Genomic DNA, 9,112 nt, shown 5'->3' with positions numbered 1-9,112 from the left:
AGGGGGGGGGCGGCAAGCCCTGCTGGGGCTCTGCTCTCCCCAGCGGCCAGAGCGCCGGGGGGAGGGCGGCGAGCTCTGCCGGGGCTCCGCTCTCCCCAGCGGCCAGAGTGCTGGGGGGAGGGCGGCGAGCCCGCCACAGCTCTGCTCTCCCCGGCGGCGAGCCGGCCGGGGCTCCGCGCTCCCTGGCGGCCAGAGCACCGGGGGGAGTGCGGCGAGCCCGCCGCGGCTCCGCTCTCCCCGGCGGCGAGCCCGCTGCAGCTCTGCTCTCCCCAGCGGCGAGCCGGCCGGGGCTTCGCCTCCCCGGCGGCTGGAGTCGGAACGCCGCGTCGCCCCCCTCCAGGTACCGCCCCAAGCACAAGCTTGGTGGGGTGGTGCCTGGAGCCGGCCCTGCTCAGGAGGGGGCAGTCAGGGGACAAGAGGCAGGGAGGCTTAGGTAGGGGGTGGAGTCTTGGGGGGGCAGTTAGGGGCAGGGGTCCCAGGAGGGGGCAGTCAGGGGACAAGGAGCGGGGGGAGGGTTGGGGGTTCTGAGGGGGGGCAGTGGGAGGGGCAGGACAGGGGCTAGGGCAGGACAGGGGCAGGGCTAGGGCGGGGCTCCTCCCGTCCTCTTTTTTGCTTGCTGAAATATGGTAACCCTACTTATAACCCTTAACTAGATGGGTACGAAACTAAATTGGCTTGGTTGTAGATTCTGTTACAAAGTCAAAAGCTAGCAATGAGTCATCGCCAGTTTTGTGGAGCTGAACTTTTCAGGAAACACGAGCACAGTTTTGGTTTTGGATAGAGCACATGGTGTTTTCAGTGGAGTTTCACTTTCCATTTTGGAATTCATTTGCGCTGTGAACCCCAAACTCCGCAAGAGCCCTGGTTACCTCTGCAGTGAAGACATATTCTAAGTGGCCTCAAGATTTAACCGAAGTTTTATTGCCCCATTCTAAACTAGAGCGCTCATAAAGGGGCTGTCTTTGTGATATTATTTCGGCCTCAATATAGTGACACACTTAAGCATATGCTCACCTTCAGTATGTGCTCAAGTCCTGTTCGAGTCAATGGAACTCAAGCATATGCTTAAATTTCAGCCTGAATTGGAAACTTTCAGAGCATGTATAATTATTAACAACAGTGATACACTGTGCCACCTCTGTTCACCCTGTAAAATACAAATCTGCAGGTTAACCTGCTCCTAATTTATAGCTGCTGGCATCACTTGCTGCCTTAAATATTATACAAATTTACTTTTCAAACACTCTGAGTAAATATATGTCTAGTGGGGAATATTTTATCAGATGGACTTTTCAATGAATTATTTTATTTCTAAGGTGGGACAAATGGAAAGTAGCAAAAGAAATATGGCGGTAATAAAATATGCAGTCAGTGAGAGCACTTTGATAGCATCAGCAGCTGCATGGATGACTCCTAGAAAAGAATAAATTGTGTTTATAAATAAGTACCAGGAGGCTAACATTAATAGATTTATTTAATTGAAAACTGTAAAGCATGAGAGATTTTTATCTCCTGCATTTTAGCATGTTTTGTTCTTGTAAAGAAGGTGAGGGAGGAGAGGTGAAGTGGAAGACATGCAAAACTTGTGGTATTAAGTGAATTTTTAAAATAGAGACAAAATCCAACCTGTCGCTTGTCTACCTGGTTCTGGTCTCAATGGAACATGTCTAAATCCATTATCACTCCATCTAAGCAAATGGAATTACACCAGTGTAAACAATCTTGCCTGCTTTCTCCATCAGTAATGCTATAACCCATGGTTGTGGACTAATGAGAGGCACTGTGGTTTGGTGATTAGGAGACTGTTCTGTGACTCAAGTGATCTAGGTTCTAGTCCCATTTCTGCTGGCTGACCTTGGGCTAATTCCTTCTCCTCCAACTTGTTGTCTATTTAGATTGTAAGTTCTTTGGGGTCAAGAACAGCCTCACACTGTGTGTGTAAAATACACAAGACAACAGAGTCCTTATCTGGGTTGGGTCCTGGAGGTGCTACTCCAACAAGAAGAAGAATCTCTCACCATTTCAACTGTGGGCAGTTACCAAAAGTCATTACCAATGTAAAGCTCCTCGGTGACCGATGTGAAACGAGTTAGAGGTCTCAAGTCCCATTCTTTGTGGGCAAGGGTCTACATCATAAAACTCACCATCACAGATGGCACTAACTGGTAACCTTGTGAGCAGCCCCTGGAAATGCTGCTTAGGTGAGAAGTTTGTTGATGCATGGAGCAGAACCAAGTGCAACTCGCTCTCCCATAGCTGTCTGGGTTCTGTTGTGCTCGCAAGAATAATCGTTATCCAGGCTACAGAACAGGTGAGGAGAAAAGACATGTAGTCAGTCATCTAGGGCTTTGATAGGGCTATTCACATCAGTAGGCTCCAGCCCATCTGGAATTATCATCTAGAGTTTTTGCAGTGCTTTCTCCCAGCACTGACAATTGATGGGATTTCCAACACTTCCTTTGGAAGCCTATTGCCCAGTCTAAGTCATCTAGCATTGGCTTCCTGATAGACATCTTCCACCTCTTTGTTGCATAAGGAATGGGATGGTGATAACAGAGGAAATTACAAATGCCATTACATAATCAATGGTTCCGCATCCTCTGGAATACCACATGCAGTACTGATCACGCTATATCAAGGAGGATATTGGGAAACTATCCAGTGGATGTAGTGTACTTAGATTTTTAGAAAGCCTTTGATAAGGACCCACCAAAGGCTCTTAAGCAAAGTAAGTTGTCCTGGGATAAGGGGGAAGGTCCTTTCATGGATTGGTAACTGATTAAAAGATAGGAAACAAAGGGTAGGAATAAATGGTCAGGTTTCAGAATGGAGAGACGTTAAGAGTGGTGTCCCCTAGGGGTCTGTACTGGGACCAGTCCTATTCAACATATTCATAAATGATCTGGAAAAAGGGGTAAACAGTGAGGTGGCGAAATTTGCAGATGATACAAAACTACTCAGGATAGTTTAGTCCCACACAGATAATGAAGAGCTACAAAAGGATCTCTCAAAACTGGGTGACTGGGTAACAAAATGGTGGATGAAATATAATGTTGATAAATACAAAGTAATGCACATTGGAAAACATAATCCCAACTATACATATAAAATGATGGAGTCTAAATTAGCTGTTACCACACTAGAAAGATCTTAGAGTCATTGTGGATAGTTCTCTGAAAACATCCACTCAATGTGCAGTGGCAGTTAAAAAAGTGAACAGAATGTTGGGAATCTTTAAGAAAGGGATAGATAATAAAACAGAAAATATAATATTGCCTCTGTATAAATACATAATACACCCACACCTTGAATACTGTGTGGAGATGTGGTCGCCCCATCTCAAAAAAGATATATTGGAATTGAAAAAAAGTTCAGAAAAGGGCAACAAAAATGATTAGGGATCTGGAACCACTTCCGTATGAGGAGAGATAATAAAACTGGGAGTTTTCTGCTTGGAAAAGAGATGACTAAGGGGGGATATGATGGAGGTCTATAAAATCATGATTGGTGTGGAGAAAGTAAATAAAGAAGTGTTATTTACTCCTTCTCATAACACACAAACTAGGGGTCACCAAATTAAATTAATAGGCAGCAGGTTTAAAAGAAACAAAAGGAAGTATTTCTTCACACAATGCACAGTCAACCTGTGGAACTCCTTGCCAGAGGATGTTGTGAAGGCCAAGACTATAACAGGGTTCAAAAAAGAACTAGGTAAATTCATGGAGGATAGGTCCATCAATGGCTATTAGCTAGGATGGGGAGGGATGATGTCCTTAGCCTCTGTTTGCCAGAAGCTGGGAATGGGCGACAGGGGATGGATCACTTGAGGATTTCCTGTTCTGTTCATGCCTTTTGGGGCACCTGGCATTGGCCACTCTCTGAAGACAGGATACTGGGCGAGATGGACCTTTGGTTTGACCCAGTATAGCCATTTTTATGTTCCTACATTCTTAACTAGAGGGAATTCAGAGATGGGCAATAAGAACGATAAAGGGCCTGGAAAAGAAACTGAGAAGAGAGGGATTGTTTACCTTAGAAAGGCAATGAATGAGGGGACATGATAAAAGTATGCCAAATAAGGAATGGTCTACCAAAGGTAGACAGAGAAATCCTGTTCCTCCTGCCTCAGAACACAAGAACAAGGGCACTTTCAATTAAATTAAAAGGTGGGAAGTTAAAAACCAATAAGAGGAAATACTTGTTCCATACAATGCTAAACTGTGGAACTCCTTGCCACAGGAAGTTGCTGAGCACGATTAAAGGTTTAGACATTTAAATGGCTAACAAAAATATCCAGAGCTATAATTAATTATATTAAATTTGTGGAAGGGATATTAAATATAATACTTTAGGACTTAAGGCAATCTCTAACAGTTATAGATCAGGATGAGATGGGGGCAGCTTATCCCACATCTCTACTGTGGGGTTCTTACACATCTCTGCAGCACCTAGTGCTGGTCACTGTTGGAGACAGGTTACTGGTATTAAGGAGTGGGCTCTGGGTGGTCTTGCCTAATGGTCAGACAGGAGACTGGCACAGAGTTGACCAAGCCGAGTGACCAGAGCCCAAATCAGGAGCTGAGTTACCAAGTTCAAGGAGGAGCCAGAGCTGAGAGTCAGAGCCAGAGTATCAACTGCAAGAAGGCAGGAGCTAGGAGTACACACCAGGACCTGGGAACCAGGAAAAAGGAACGGGACAAGGAAGGAGCTGCAAGCAGAAGCAGGGTGAGGAACACAGCTGCAGGCATGGCCCACGGCAGGGTTTAAGAATGGGCCTGCTGCAGTCGTCAGGGGCCAGATTCATGATCTGACTCAGCTGAGGGCAATGAGCATGTGGGTTCAGCTGTGGGATCCCGGCAACTGGACTAGATAGCTCTCAGGTCTGATCCAGCCAACAATTCCTATGTTCATTTGAGTTCCCTTTTCTCAATTGCCTACAGTTACGCCCAGATAAAGGCCTCTGTGCCTTGCCAGGTAACGGCCTGAGCCTGCATTTCTTAAGCGGTCCCACTGGGTTCAGAGGGGCACCTCCATACATAATGAAGTTGCTACGAGCGACGCTGAGTGTGACCATCTGCCACGCAGGGACAAATGAACAGCAATTACACACCCACAACTGGCCTGGGATCTGCTGACTCAGGCTCACGGGACTTGGGCTGCCGGGCTCATAAATTGTTGTGTAGACATTTGGGCTGTGGCTGGAGCCCAAGCTCTGGGACCCTGCAAAGGGTCTCCCTTCCCCTTTGTACAGCTGTACAAGGGACACCTACGCTCCAGGGAATGCATGAACTCCTTGGCTGCCTGTGAGCAGGGCTCTGAGAAGGACAAGGAGAGGGGTAGGAAGGAGGCGGGACCATTAGCCTCCTTTCCACCCCAATAGGTCCACTGAGTGGGATAAGTGCACTGCAGAGAGCAATCACTAGAGGGCAGTGTTAAGGTGGTTTGAGGGCCTTAACTGCGCATTTCCATATCTTAACCTGCTTAGATTTCTTTTAAATTTGACTAACTCTGGATTTCTCACATTTGTAATGCTTGTTTTGGGGGTAATTGCATCATCCCTGTAATGATTTTACCCTTTAAATCATAGTTCTCCTAAATCTTATTTATGCTTCTAGGTAAAAACTGATACATAATCATCAGCTGCCGGAAATCTATAGTAACGCTGTTTTTTAATAGCCACATTGCATGCAAGTGTCCAGTTCGAGCTATAAATAAAATCTGCTTAATCACTATCAGGCAGTGAAGTGAGTGCCTCCTCTCAGCTCCGCCATAAACCTCCATCACCCCTTAGGGGTGACATGCCGACTAGAAATGTTATATGCCTTCGCTCCTCCAGTGCTACTTGAGGAAATTTATACTGAACCTAGCAGAAAATGGTTTATCAGATGGTCAGCTCGGTAAAATATTTTATTTCTAAGAAGGGTGAAAAGCAGGCAGCAAAAGAAATACAGCTGTAATAAAAGGAGCAGGCAGTGAAAAGGCTGTGGTATAATCAGCATAAATGTCACCCGTAAGAGAATAAATTTTGTTTATAAATAAATACTGGGAGAATAACATTAATATATTTAACAGCAAATGGGGAAGTGTGGGAATGGTGAAAACTGTACTTCCTCTGCATTAGCATACTTTGCTCTTCAAAAGCAGAGGATGTGGGATTAGGTTGGTAAAGGCTTGTTCACTGATAGGTTCTAAAAGAGAAAAAAAGAATGACAAGGTATTTCATGCTCCAGCTAAAGGAGCGGCAGCAAAGTCTACGGGCTAGGCTGGTGGGCTGGGAGTCAACAGACGTGGGTTTTAGGCTTGGCTTTGCTGCTTAAATACAACACGGTCATTTAATCTCTTTGGGCCTTTGTTTCCACTCCAACTGTTTGTCTTGGTGGTTTAGACCAGTGGCTCTCAACCTTTCCAGACGACTGTACCCCTTTCAGGAGTCTGATTTGTCTGGTGTATCCCCAAGTTTCACCTCACTTAAAAATGTCTTGCTTACAAAACTGGACTTAAAAATACAAAGTGTCCCGGGGCGCTATTACTGAAAAATTGCTTCCTTTCTCATTTTTACCATATAACTATAAAATAAATCAATTGGAATGTAAATATTGTATTTGCATTTCAGAGTATAGTATATAAAGCAGTATTGTCTGTATGAAATTTTAGTTTCTACTGCCTTTGCTAGTTCTTTTTCTGTAGCAAAGCTCTGGATGAGTTGATGTACCCCCAGAAGACGTCTGCGTACCCCCAGGGGTACACATACCCCTGGTTGAGAACTGTAGTAAGAGGAGGCCCTGAGACATAAACCCTTGTGTCAGAGGCCTGGTATGAGGCCTAAGGCCTGAACTAAAGTAATGGTCAAGACTTTGCTAACATAAAGCAAAATTAAGCTGTGAGCCAGAGGCAGGCCCTGCTCACAGAAGCTGGCGAGGAAAGAGCTGATGCTGCAAAAAGAGACATACCTAAAAGGTCCTGGACACCAGATATCAGAACATTCGCATATTTGTACATTCCACACACAAGGAACAAGCTGACCCATCCCAATGACAGGGCCAAAAGGGTAAAATGATGGATAGAGTTGTTTTGTTCAAACCAACACGTACAAGGTGAGAGGCGGCACCTTACTACGTAGAGGGGTTGCACCTCAATACGTCAGGAGTGATGTGTAACTTGTTTGTACCTGTGTATAAGAATGCGTCCCTCAGTAGATATCTTTGTCCAGCCTAGGGGGCAGTGGAAAGTCCCGCCACTGACTGAGCTGAGTCCATTGTCAGGGAGCACATAAGTACTGGCTAGCCGCACCTTAGCAGCACCTTGGACTTCGTTTGCCACGGAAAGCTGGAGATTGTGTTTCTCTTCGACAATAAACCTGGCCGGTGTGCCTTCGTATCTTGCAAGAGTCTGTAGTCATTGGGGGTTCTCTCATGGTCTGCTGTGTCAGCGATCTGCACAGAGCTGGGGCAGCACACAGAGGGAACACACGCATGCAGCTGATTGATATCAACATTGAACAGAGCAGAGCACCACACCAATAGCATCTGACGACACGAACCACTGGTTTAGACTGTAAGCTTCTTGAGAGAGAGAAGAAGAAGTGAGGTTTTTACTCACGAAAGCTCATGCCCAAATAAATCTGTTAGTCTTTAAGGTGCCACCAGACTCCTTGTTGTTTTTGTAGATACAGACTAACACGGCTACCCCCTGATACTTGAGAGAGAGACTGTCTCTCACTATCTTTGTACAATACCTAGCAGTTGGGGCCTCAAAGTGCTATCATAATATAAACAGTACTTATAGATAATTGCACTTTGTCAAGTTTTGTGCTAAAACTAAACAGTGAGAGATTCCATGAAAATGTCTCTCTATGTTGTGACTTGGACTCAGCATTTCACCAGAGCTCCAAACAATCTCTCTATCTTCTAGAAAACTTTCTGGTTTGGAGAACTGGTAAACCAGAAGAAAAACATCATCACGTGGTATAGGCAACAAGGTTTAGAAGATGAGAAACAGAGCAAGAAAGCATCAGCCTCAGGAAAGTTCCTTCACTGAAGGTTTTCAAAAAGAGGTTGGACGGCCATCTGTCTTGGATGGTTTAGACACAACAAATCCTGCAGCTTGGCCAGGGGTTAAACTAGATGACCCTTGCGGTCCCTTCTAACCCTATGTGTCTATGAGTCAGTGATCAGGCTGTTCCCATCATTCCCAGCAACAGCAAATTAAAATAAATAATACAAACTAATGCACACTTTAGCTGGGAAGTTGCATCCAGTACATTGCTCATTTAGGAAAGTGTCTATAAAGTGCAGCGATAGCCCCGTGGAACTAACGGATCTGAAGTGAGCACATCACTTCCTCCGTTCAGCATACGCATCACTGGGAGCAAATACTGACTTCCAGCTCAGAGGACATTACAATTAAATTACAATTGCTGAATCAAACTGAGCAGAAAGATACACACATTAAAAGTGAGCAAATGCAGACTAAGGACACCTCAGACTGTCTTGTTAGAAGACGGCGAGATTATTTTCTTATTTTAGAATAACATCTGTGTAGAAAACGAGGACTGTATGGAAAAAAATCAGAGTTTGGGTTTTCACTAAATCATGGGAGCATTTTTTTTAAAGTTTCATTTCTGGTTCACATTGCTTTGCTCTAGAGCTGGGCAAACTTGTTTCACCCAATTCCAAACTAACTTCAAACGCTGTAGGGTTGACATTTTGAACGCTTGAGTGTTAAGTAGGCTTGGGTCTATTTTTCTTTGCATTACAGTAGTGCTAATCAACATTACCCAAAAGAGCCACAGTAGGGTGAATTCATTCAAAAGGACTGACCAAGCATTCTTATATTATCAACTACAATTGGTTAATAACATAGTAAGAGCATCCTGATAGGTTGATAACAAACTAGCTAATAATTAAGGTGTTTTAATATCACGTGCTGCAAAGAAACACAGGAGACATATTAAAGAGACCTTGTCTACACTAACCCTGTAAGTCGATTAAGTTACGCTAGTGAAGTTACCTAAGCGGGGTCTACAAAATCGCTCTCCCGTCGACATAGCTTCCGCCTCTGTTGAGGTGGATTAATTAAGTAGACTGGAGAGCGCTCCCCCATCAGCGTAACG

Source organism: Trachemys scripta, chromosome 11 (genome assembly GCF_013100865.1).
Source record: "Trachemys scripta elegans isolate TJP31775 chromosome 11, CAS_Tse_1.0, whole genome shotgun sequence".
Classification (NCBI taxonomy): Eukaryota; Metazoa; Chordata; order Testudines; family Emydidae; genus Trachemys; species Trachemys scripta.
Note: the sequence above shows the minus strand (reverse complement) of the source record.